Raw genomic sequence first — 12,279 nt, 5'->3', positions numbered from 1 at the left:
TTCTTAAATGAACAGTTCAGTGACATCAAGTACATTCATATTACTGTGCAACCATCATCACTACCTACCTCCGGAATTTTTCAGCTTCTCAATCTGAAACTCTGTACCAGTTAAACCATAATTCTCTGTCCCCAGTCCCCTATCCCCTGACAGCCACCATTGTTTGTTCTGTCTGCATGAATTTGACTACTCCAGTTGCCTCATATTAAGTGGAAGCACACAGCATATACTCTTTTGTGGCTGGCTTATTTCATTTAACACAATGTCTTCAAGTTTTATCCATATTGTAGCATGTGTCAGAATATCCTTTCTTGTGGCTGAATAATATTCCATTGTATATATAGACATTTTGCTGATCCATTTATCTGTTAATGAAAATTTAGGTGGATTCCACCTTTTGGCTCATGTGAATAATGTTGCTATGAACATGGGTGTATAATTAACTTTTTGAGATGTCTGTTTTTAATTCTTGGGGATATACACCCAGAAGTGGAATTGTTGAATCATAGGGTAATTCTATGTTTGATTTTTTTAGGAGCCTCCATACTGTTTTCCATAGTGGCTGCACCCTTTTATATTTCCAATGTAAATTCACGGACACAGAACAAAGAATGGTGGTTGACAAAGAATAGCGGGGAGTGGGGATGGAGAGTTATAGTTTAACTGGTATAGAGTTTCGAATTTAAAAGATGAAAAATTCCAGAAACAGGTGGTGGTGATGATTGCACAATAATGTAAAGGTACTTGATGTCACTGAGTTGTTTATTTAAAAATGGTTCAGGCTGGGTGTGGTGGCTCACGCCTGTAATCCCAGCACTTTGGGAGGCAGAGGCAAGTGAATTTCTTGAGGAGACCAGCCTGGCCAACATGGTGAAACCCCATCTCTACTAAAATACAAAAACTAACTGGGCGTGCTGGCAGGCACCTGTAATCCCAACTACTAGGGAGGCTGAAGCAGGGAAATTGCTTTGAACCCAGGAGGTGGATGTTCCAATGAGCCGAGATAGCGCCACTGTACTCCAGCCTGGGCAACAGAACAAGACTCCATCTCAAAAAAAAAAAAAAAGGTTCAAACAGTACATTTTATGTTATGTATATTTTACATAGGATTTCAATTTCTCCATATCTTCACCAACAGTTGTTATTTTCTGGTTTTTGTCTTTGTTTTAATAATAGTCTTTCTAATGGATGTAAAGGGGTAGCTCATTGCGATTTTGATTTGAATTTCTCCAATGATTAGTGATGATGAGTCACTATTGACCTTTTTAAGTTTAATTCCAATTATCACTTTTACTTCTTCCTAAACAGTGAAAGGACCTTAGAACACTTGGTCTCCATTTTCCCTCTTACTGCTGTATGTGCTGCTATCATCATGTAATTTAATTTAGATACATTTTTATTTTTGATTTTATTTTTTGAGATGGAGTCTTGCTCTGTCGCCCAGGCTGGAGTGCAGTGGCGTAATCTCGGCTCACTGCAACCTCTGCCACCCGGGTTCAGCAATTCTCCTGCCTCAGCCTCCCGAGTAGCTGGGATTACAGGTGCGTGCCACCACGCCTGGCTAATTTTTGTGTTTTTAGTAAAGATGGGGTTTCAGCATCTTGACCAGGCTGGTCTTGAACTCCTGATCTCATGATCCACCCGTCTCGGCCTCCCAAAGTGTTGGGATTATAGGCATGAGCCACCGCACCTGGGCAATTTAGATATATTTTTAAACCTTTCAAGGCATTGTGATTATTTCATATAGTCAATATTGATTTATATTTTTTGAAATATTTACCCTTTCCATTCTTATATTTGTTCTCTCATTTTAAAGTTTCTATCTTAGGTCATTTTTCTTCTATACTAAGAACATCCTTTACTGTTGTCTGCTGGTTTCTTGTTTTCTCGTATTCAAAAAAAAGTTTTTATTTAGTGTTTGGTTGGTTGGTTGGGTGGTTGGTTGATTAGTTTTTGCAGAGATGAGGTCTTACTGTGTTGCCCAAGCTGATCTTAAACTCCTGGATTCAAGTGATCCTCACACTTTGGCCTCCCAAAGTGCTGAGATTACAGATGTGAGCAACTGTGCCTGGCTTTAGTATTTATTTTAAAGTATATTTTTACTGGATGTGGAAGTCCAGGTTGGCAGGTTTTCCCACCATCATTTTGAAGACATGATTCATTGTTTTATGGCTTTCATCGTTTCTGTTGTGAGTGAGTAGTCAGTCACATTGGTGCTCTACTGCAGGCATCTGGGTTTATTTGACTTCTTTCGTATGGTTTTTCCCTTTGTGTTTGAGATTCAGCAGTTATATTCTGAGGTGCTTAGGTGTGATTTTCTTGTATTTATCTTGTTTAAGAGTCTCAATATTTCTTCAGCCTGTACAGGGCTCAATTTTTTTATTGGTTTTGGAAAATCCTTGGCTATTATCTCTTTAAATATTGCATCTGCCCATTTTCTCTCTCTTCTCCATGTGCATCTCCACTTATATGTAGGTTAGACATTTTTAGTGAGTCTCATTTGTTTTTTACGCTCGTTTTGGTATTCCCCCTCTTTTATTCTCTCCATCTTCAATCTGTCTCTTTCCTCTGAACTGTATTTCAGTTCACTAATCCTGTCTGCACTTATGTATTCTGTTGTTAAATCCATCCTTTGAATTCTTAATTTCAGGTTTTTTCAGTTCTAGAATTTCCCATTTGATTCTTTATGTTTATTTTTAGTTCTTTGCCAAATTTCTCCATCTGACATTTTCTTTCTATTGTTTTTATCTGTTATTTTGGGCAGACTTTTAGTTCCTATTTTGGTTTTAACATCAGCAGTTGAGGCCGGGTGCAGTGGCTCACGCCTGTAATCCCAGCACTTTGGGAGGCCAACCTGGGTGGATCATCTGAGCTCAGGAGTTCGAGACCAGCCTGACCAACATGGAGAAATCCGTCTTTACTAAAAATAGAGAAACATTAGCTGGGCGTGGTGGTACATGCCTGTAATCCTAGCTACTGGGGAGGCTGAGGCAGGAGAATTGCTTGAACCTGGGAGGCAGAGGTTGCGGTGAGCCGAGATTGCACCACTGCACTCCAACCTGGTCAACAAGAGCAAAACTCTGTCACACACACACACAAAAAGAAAACAACAACAACAAAAAAGCAATTGAATACGGAAAATTGCAGCCTCAAATGACAGCTCACCTCTCTTGGTTTGTATGTCTGGCTATTTATTATTCTGTGTCAGAAATTGTATATTACAAATTGTGCAAAAAATTAATTTTGAGGCTCGAGATGACATTATCTTTTTCCACAGGTGATCTCCTTCTGCTCCTGACAAACAGGAAAGCTAGGGAAGATCAGTTTAATTCATTTAGGATTTAAGTTTATTCAGTGTTTGGCTTCAGCCTTTGTGAGGTCTGGTCTCTTTCTGATCTACCTTTACTTCTAGAATAGAGCCTGTCAGGTCTCATTCAAAAGCCTAGTGTTTACTGGACTTCTCCTCCTCCTTCTTGGGCCTGGGATTCCAATTTTTGTCTTTCTTGTACCATGAAATATTGAAAACTCTGCTAAGCATTGCACCCTTTGGCTGCTGCTTCCACTTTCAGAAGTGACAAGCACACCAAGGGAAAAAGCAATCCTAAAAAGGGCCTTTCTCCTCCTCACAGATCTTGATCCTGCAAGGTTTTATACCATTGAAAACTTTCTCTTTAAATCAGTTTGCTTGACCAAGCAATACATTACCACATGTAAGATAAAGCTTTATTTAATTATCCTTTTTCTTTTCTTAACAGACAGGTTCTCCTTTTGTTACCCAACTTGGAGTACAATGGTACAATCATACAGCTCACTACAGCCTCAAACTCCTGGCCTCAAGCTATTCTCCTACCTCAGCCTCCTGAGTAGCTGGGATTACAGACATAAACCACTGCTCCAAGCTTTAATGATGCTTAATAGTTAAATATGTTAGCCAATCCAATTTCTACAAAGTACAGTTGAAATTTTTAATCTCTCCAATAAATGGTCATACAGTTTCTGCTAAAATATTGTCAGGAAGGACAAGTAGTTATACTCAAGCCAGTCCATTCCATTTTGGGATGGCTATAACTATAGTAATGTCTTACTACATTCAACAATAACAACAATAAAACCCACTTATTTTTTCATAAATTTCTTAGTCCTACTATTAGCTTCTAAAACAACAGAGAACAAATTATTTTCCCTCTTTTCTAATGCATTCTTTAAAAAATATTAGTGTGGCTGTTGCATTCCCTTTTATTTAAAACAAACAAACAAACAAATGAATATTACTAGCTTTTTTTTTTTTTTTTTTAACCTAGTCTCTATCAAGCCAGGCCTTCCCCTGGCTATGATGGTGAGTTATTTTTAGACATATATGTGGGACTTTATATTTAGGACTATTAAATTTCTTTTTAAAAAATTTAGCTTAATATTTCAGTCTATCGAAATCACTTTAAAACTAGGTTTTTGTCATCCCTATAAACTTTGTGTCATCTTAAAAGTACAAACATTCCTCCCAATTCTTAGGGACATTTATAAAGATTGTTGAACATTAAAGTGCCTTGAATAGATTACTGTGGAAGTTGAGAGACTTTTGCAAGCTCTCTCCTCAACCATTAATCACATGCTTGGGCACATTCTACAACTAGATTGAAATCCGCCTAAAATTTATTGCCATTCCTATTTTTCAACCATCTTATTCACAAGAATATTTTCTGTGCCAAAGTCCTTGGAGAAAAAAATTATTATGTCTATAGCTTTCCTATAATCATATTAACTTAGCAATGCTATGAAAAAAAGAAATGAGTTTTATGTGCCATGACTTATACTCAATGAACAAATCACACCAGTTAATCCAGGTTTTTGGAAGGTGGAACACACATTTTTAAATGAATAAATACAAATGGAATAACATGTAGGCTAAGTGAAAAACTAAGAAAAGACATTATTAGAACTTGGAATTTAATAAATGCTTGTTGAAAGTAATAGAAAATTTTACTTACTAGAGTCAACTGAATGAATTACCTAATTATTTTTATTTACTTTATATCTGCATATATTTTCTCTTTCCAATTGGATTGTACTCTAATTATAATTCTTTTGTTCCTCATTCCTACTTCCATCCCCATTATCTAGTGTAATACCAGGTGCATTGTAAGAACTCAGTCGTTGGTTGATTCGCTTTCTACCAGTGACATCAGTGAAATGCTTTATTCATTCCTTCAGTAAATATTTATTTATTTATTTATTTATATTTTTTATTTTTGAGACAGAGTCTCACTCTGTCACACAGGCTGAAGTGCAGTGGCATGATCTCGGCTCACTGCAACCTCCGCCTCCTGGGTTCAAGCAATTCTCCTGCCTCAGCCTTCCTAGTAGCTGGAATTATAGGCACCCACCACCTTGCCCGGCTAATTTTGTATTTTAGTAGAGGTGGGGTTTCACCATGTTGGCCAGGCTGGACTTGCACTCCTGACCTCAGGCAATCCACCCGCTTCAGCCTCCCAAAGTACTGGGATTATAGGCGTGAGCCACCGCGCCAGGCCAGTAAATATTTATTGAACCCTTAATTTATTCTAGGCATTGTACTAGGAACTGGGCTACCTTAGCACAATGCTCCCAAGTTGCTGTCAGTCCAATACAAAACTGGTGAGCAGACATCCAGACAAGTGGATAGGCACTTAGAATCCCATATATTAAAAAGCTAGTAAGAGATAGATTTCCTTTACTTTTAAAGGTAGATTCTAAATCTAAGAGACCATTCTAAAGCTAAGGGAAAAATCTCCTTGGCAGCATATATCCACCGAATATTTGAGTCACAATATATTGACAGATTAATTTAAATATGATCTTTTACCTGGGCTATAATGTCTACCTTCTGCTGCCCCATGAGATAGGAAAGCATTTTATCACATAAAAAAGTTATTGGTGGGGCATGGTGGCTCACGCCTATAATTCCAGCACTTTGGGAGGCCAAGGCAGGTGGGTCATTTGAGGTCAGGAGTTCGAGACCAGCACGACCAACACGATGAAACCACAACGCTACTAAAAATACAAACATTAGCCGGGAGGTGGACACACACCTATAATCTGAGCTACTCGGGAGGCTGAGGCATGACAATCACCTGAACCAGGGAGGCGGAGGTTGCAGTGAGCTGAGATCATGCCACTGCACTCCAGCCTGGGTGACATAAAGAGACTCTGTCTCAAAAAAAAAATTTTTTAAGTTATTGATCTTTTTAATCTGTTAGGAAGTAGAAATTGGTGGTGACAAAAGAGTATGTAAGAGATTGCCTGAAACTTTTTAAAAAATATAATCTATGAATATAAAAAAAATGGGCCTGTGAGGGGTTTCCTCACTCTAGGGAGATTTTTCGAGCTATCACTATGTCAACAGAAACAGATGTTTCCCTTTCTTCATACGATGATCAGGCATCCAAACTTACTTGAAAAGCTAGAGAGGCACCATTTGTCTGTATTGTAATGGTAGGTTTTGCAGCAATCGTTGCATATGGATTATACAGATTGAAGAGCAGGGGAAATTATAAAATGTCCCTTCATCTGAACCACATGCGTGTGGCAGCCCAAGGCTTTGTTGTAGGATCAATGACTGCTGGTATGGGTTATTCCATGTATCGGGAATTCTGTGCAAAACCTAAGCTTTAGAAGAAGAGATACTGTCTTGATCTTGTTGGAGGAGCTCGCTTCACTTAAACATCTCATTATCGAAGTTACATATTAATGTTGAAAATAAACTATTTGAGTAGGTTCAGATGATGATAACATGGTATTTTGAATATCGGCTTCCTTTCTTTATGCTCGATTTGCCTGTGACCAAATTACTAGTAATCACTGGTTTACTAACGAAGTCATTTGGGGGAGTCAAGTTAACTCAAAAGAAACATGTCACCTAAATCCACTTGGTGGTGTTGAAATGTCCAGCTTCTTAAACTGTTTAGATTAAATTAGTTCTAAAGAGGATAGCAGACTAACCCTGAAGTACTCCCAGTTTGCTGCAGAAGCTCGCATATTTTGGATGTTATATGAGTCTTATTTGCCCCAGTTAATTTGACTTTTTTCTGCCTGTCGTGTGGACTGGATTCTGCCTTAGAACTCTGTCAAAAAAGTGCGTGGAATATAACTTGTAAAGCCTCCCACAACTTAAAGTATATATATGTGTGTGTGTTTTTAAACCAAATCTAGAAAGTTTACAATAGAGCTGCATAGTCTTTATTAAAGAATCACAATTGTAAGCATGAGAACAATTTATGAATTCTAGTTTAGTTCTTTTGTAATTGCAGAATTATATTTTTGCTGCTGTTATATTAGAATACTTTTTAAATGTCATCTTGAAATAGAAGCATGTATTTTAAGCACTCAAGCAAAGGTAAATGAAGAAACTTTAAAAATGCGTGTGTTGTTTATCCTCTCCATAAGAATTGTAAACATTAAACTAAATAAATAGTTATAATGGAATTGATTAATGATTTATGAGCAGGCTAGCTTGACCAGACATTATACGCAAACTTTTATATACTACAGAATGCCATTGCACTTGTGAAATTCTCTTGTCTATCCTGAATTTACATTCCATGGTGATATCATGGTATATGCATTGTTATTAAAATAAGTGGCCATGTCAAAAAAAAAAAAAGAAATTAGAAGGTTGCACCTCAACATGTTAATAGTGACTGACAATGGAGGAATTACTATTTATTTTCTTTTCTTTGGGTTTTTTGATACTTCCAAATTTCCCAAGATTAGCATATTTTATAAAATGTTATTTGCAAAGAAGGTCATAGTTCATGGATCTCCCATACTTTGAGAGAAAGAACTACTTTTAATTTCAATATTGAGAATGCTGTAAGGATTAGGAACAGAGAAAAGACTGAATGAAACTAAATAAAATTCTTAGAATGAGAGAAGATATTGCTGCTTTATTTACTAGGAACTGACTCTGAGTTTTAAATCCTAGGACTGCTACCACATGTGGTATTTCTCTGGTAGAAAATGAATTATCTCCATTTTGAAAAATCTGGTTCAAGTGGCAGGCTACAAAAGGGTCCTTTACCTTCCCTCATTCCAACATAAAAGTATTGAGGTTTATCCGTCTGTTCCAGGGCTCCCTACTTCATAATTTGTCTATAGGGATAAGGCCATGTAACCTCTGTCACATGACTGGCATTTGAAACAGAAACAGATGTTAGCATTTTCTTCCTCACCCCACACCCTTATAATTTTGATGTAGATGGGAGGATTCAAAAACCATGAGGATGCCCTATATCAGACATGAAAATGTGGATAGACAAAAGTTACTGTGATTGGATGGCAAAAATGCCATGAGTGGTTTGTTTTTATGGCATCTGCTATCTCCTGCAGCACCCTAGGGTTATTTGTATACATTGTATATTTTTCATTTTGTTTTTAACCTGTATGGTAAGCCTCCAGACAAAATTCTATTTCGATTTCTTTTGAAATTCATTGTTCTCCTTTCTCTTTTCTTTCATACATTCCTCTTTCTGTAGTTGCCTTCTTTGGCTTTTTCTCCCTTTTGTCCTTAGCATCCAGTATCAGTCCCAGTCATTGCTTAATCATACTAGAGGTATGGAAAGCTAAGGAACACAATACCTCAATGTGCCACATTTGCCATTTGTTCTCATCTCTTTCTCTCTATTGCTCTACTCTGTTCTGCATCACAGAGAACTGTGTTTCCCAGGATTTCTTACTAACTGCTTAGGTTCATCCAAATGGGAGGCAGTGGCAAAAGACTGGAAGGTAGGGAAAAGGGTGCTTCAGGTGATATCTCCAGCAGTCACTGTGCCTCCTCCGTGGCTGCAGCTCCTACTGGACATTCCTTCCCTCCGGGGTCCTAGCACTCACTGGGCAGTCCCAATTGTGGTGCTAGTTCCCTGTTGCACTCTGGCCTCTACACTCTGGGAAGAGCTCCCCACTGCATTGCCCCTGCTAATATCTTGGTGGCCACACTACCCGCTGGGATAGCGCAGCTTCTCAGTTCCTCCATTACCTACGGAATCAGTTTCTCATATTTAAGTCTCTTGGTTTATAAGTCTTGAAGGGGTTTCCATTTTCTGACTAGACCCTATTGTTATACTCTAGAAAAAGATATTACATAGTTCTGAAAAGAGACCCAAAACGATGAATGCAGTAAAGTCCACGTTAATTTTAATTCTTGGGAATGGTGTGGGTTGATTTCAGTTCTATTGTAAACTTTGGAAGCTTCAGATCAATGTTTGCCAAATAGGAAAAAATAAATACATTGGTAATTAGGGGAAGGAAATGTTATTTTTAAGAGTCTAAGCTACATATTTAAAACAATAGACTGCTTAAAAAGAAAATCTTAAGATATATAAAAATAATCCCATTTCCTCTGAAATATTGCAAATCATTATTTCCTTTATGAAAAATTCAGTCAATATCTATTTAGAAAATAAAAATATTCGGCTGTGCTTTTACAAATTTAAATTTATTACGTTTTTAAATTAAAAATTTTAATTTTAATTAAATAATTAAAAATGTATGGCGTACCTGCTGTGTATTATGAAGCATACAAAGATGAATAAGACAAAAGTAGTTCAAAAGACAAAATACCAGAAAAAAACAGCATATGTATGAAGACAAAGTCCATGTATAAAATCAGCCTTCATTTAATTTAAATTTAACTGACATTTATATGATAGCTACTTTTGTTTCATTCTGGAATCAGAACAAAGATTTACTGTTAAGATACTAGTGATATAATGCTTTTATCTTTCTTTTTTTTCAATCGGCTTCCTCAGGTTGAAAATATAATGCTGATTTCATCTTATACCACCTTCCTTCTTGCTCCCCTCACTTCTGCTATACAGGCCTTATTGCTATCACTTAAACAAGCTAAACATGCAGCAGTGGCAGTGAAAGGATGGTTACATAACAGAAGATCAATCAAACAACAAAATATATTAATGATGATGGATGGCTGCCAGATTCCTCATTGTCAGAGAAGAGAGTTACAGATATGCAAAGGAAGAAAAGTAGAATGCACATTTTGTGTTGGATTGCAGTTAGAGATACAAGTGTGAATCCCTGGATTTCAGTGTGTATAAAAGTAAATGTAGACATAACATATATGCATTTCCTAATTCTGACCTGGAATGGCAATTCCCCAGTACTAATGAGTACACCAAGTGTCCAGAAGTTGGCTCCTAAATACTATTCTCCCTAAAAATAATCAGAACTGCTTATAAAAATGGCTGATTCCAGGGTGGTACAGGGAGGGTACAGATGATCCTGGAACATTTTATTGTGCCACTGAGAAAGAAAATACTTAAAAAATGATGGAGACATGTCAAAGGGACACAGAAGCCAATCTGAAGGAAGTTTCCATTGGCCCTAAAGGGGGTCTGTTTTAACAAGAAAATAAACACTGCTTGGAACATAAACTAGTAAACTGAATTTTGGTGAAACTTTATATAGTTTCAAAGTACCACTTTACAAATACTTATTAATTATAAAGGGAAAAAGAGTAACTGTAAAGTGGAGAAACCTGGCAGACAACACGTTAATCAAGTAATCAGAGTTAAATGGAACAAATCTAAGTTCTCTACCCTCTGATAGGATGATACAGGAAGAACAGAACATTACTTCTTGACAAGGATTCAGTACCTGAACTCATGAGGATCCCTCAGACAAATCCAAATTGAAGAACATTCTACCAAATAACTTGCTAGTAATTCTCAAAAATATCAAGGTCTAGGAGGTCAAGAAAGACTGAGGAATTGTTTGGTACTGAAGGAGTCTAAGGAGATGTCACAAGTAAATTTAACAAGTGATTCTGTGTGGCATCCATTGTCTGTAAAGGAGATTTTCAGTGTTAATTTTCTGATTTCGATGGTTGTACTGTGGTTATGAATTCATAAAACATTCCAAGTTGTGGGGCAAGTTAGCAACTCGACTCTCAAATGATATAAAGACAATTTCTTTGTACTGGATTTGCAACCTTTCTCTGAGTTTCAGATGGTATCAGAATAAAACGATGTATACAAAGAAAAAGAATACACCTCTTATAATTCTGTAGGTCAGGTAGTCAAGTGGGACTCAGCTGAGCAGTTTTTGTGCTCCATGTAGCAAAGGTTTGGTCACTCACTCGGCTGCATTTGGCAAGAAGCTGAGCTAGAAGTTCCAAGAAGTCTTCACTCAGTGTCTGGCTCCTCTCTGCTCCTCCATGTGTACCACCCTCTTCCGTTACATGGAGTGTCATCATTCAGGAGTCCAGTCCAAGATTCTTTCAGTCTGATGGCTGGATTTCCAGAGCCACATAGGAAACAGCCAGGACTCTTAAAGGTCTCTTCACCTGAATGGTGGTTACACAGGCATGTTCGCTTTGTAAAAAATTAATCAGGCCACATATTTAAGCTTTTGTGTAACTTATAGTATATATGAAATACTTCAACAGAAAAAGTAAAAATAAATTATAGTTACTGTTTTTTAATTGCATATCCTCTTTTTTCACTTTTCTACTTAACACCATGCGACAGGGGCAGATTCTTCCTTGGATGAAGCCAAGATGGTAACATAAGCATGAGTATTTGATCACCTCCATATCCAACCCCCTACAGACACAGCCTAGGCAAATATAAAATGGGTAAGTTTTGACTTACTCTAGAAAATAAAGATCATCTCACCTCGATATCTCAAGACTCAAGGACTCTTCCCTGCGCTAACATGAGAAAGAAAGGCCAACCTGTCAGCAGTATACCTTTCCCCATTTTCTGTAGGGAGAGATAGGGAGAATAGCTTTGACTCATATCATTTTGCTTGCTGTGAGAACTGGCTGGTCCACAGTGTTAGTCTCCCACCTTGGAAGAAGCTTCTTCACAGGTCTACCCCCAGGGAAAGACATGCCTGGCCTTGCTCTCAAAACCACTTAACAAAGAGGAAACCTGCTTGAAGACTCGCTCTAGGGAGATAGAAATCTACCACAGGCTCCACTCCTGCTCAAAGGAAATAATTTTGAAAGAGAAATACATTTCTTATTTATTTATTTAGAGATGGAGTTTCACTCTTGTTGCCCAGTCTGGAGTGCAATGGCGCAATCTTGTCTCACTGCAACCGCCGCCTCCTGAGTTCATGCAATTCTCCTGCCTCGGTATCCCAAGTAACTGGGATTACAGACATGCACCACCACTCCCGGCTCATTTTTTACATTTATTAGGGACAGGATTTCACCATGTAGGTCCGGCTGGTCTCGAACTCCTGACCTCAGGTGATCCACCCTCCTCGGCCTCTCAAATTGCTGGG

Source organism: Colobus angolensis, unplaced genomic scaffold (assembly GCF_000951035.1).
Source record: "Colobus angolensis palliatus isolate OR3802 unplaced genomic scaffold, Cang.pa_1.0 Scaffold206, whole genome shotgun sequence".
Classification (NCBI taxonomy): Eukaryota; Metazoa; Chordata; class Mammalia; order Primates; family Cercopithecidae; genus Colobus; species Colobus angolensis.
This window is presented reverse-complemented; position numbering follows the sequence as displayed.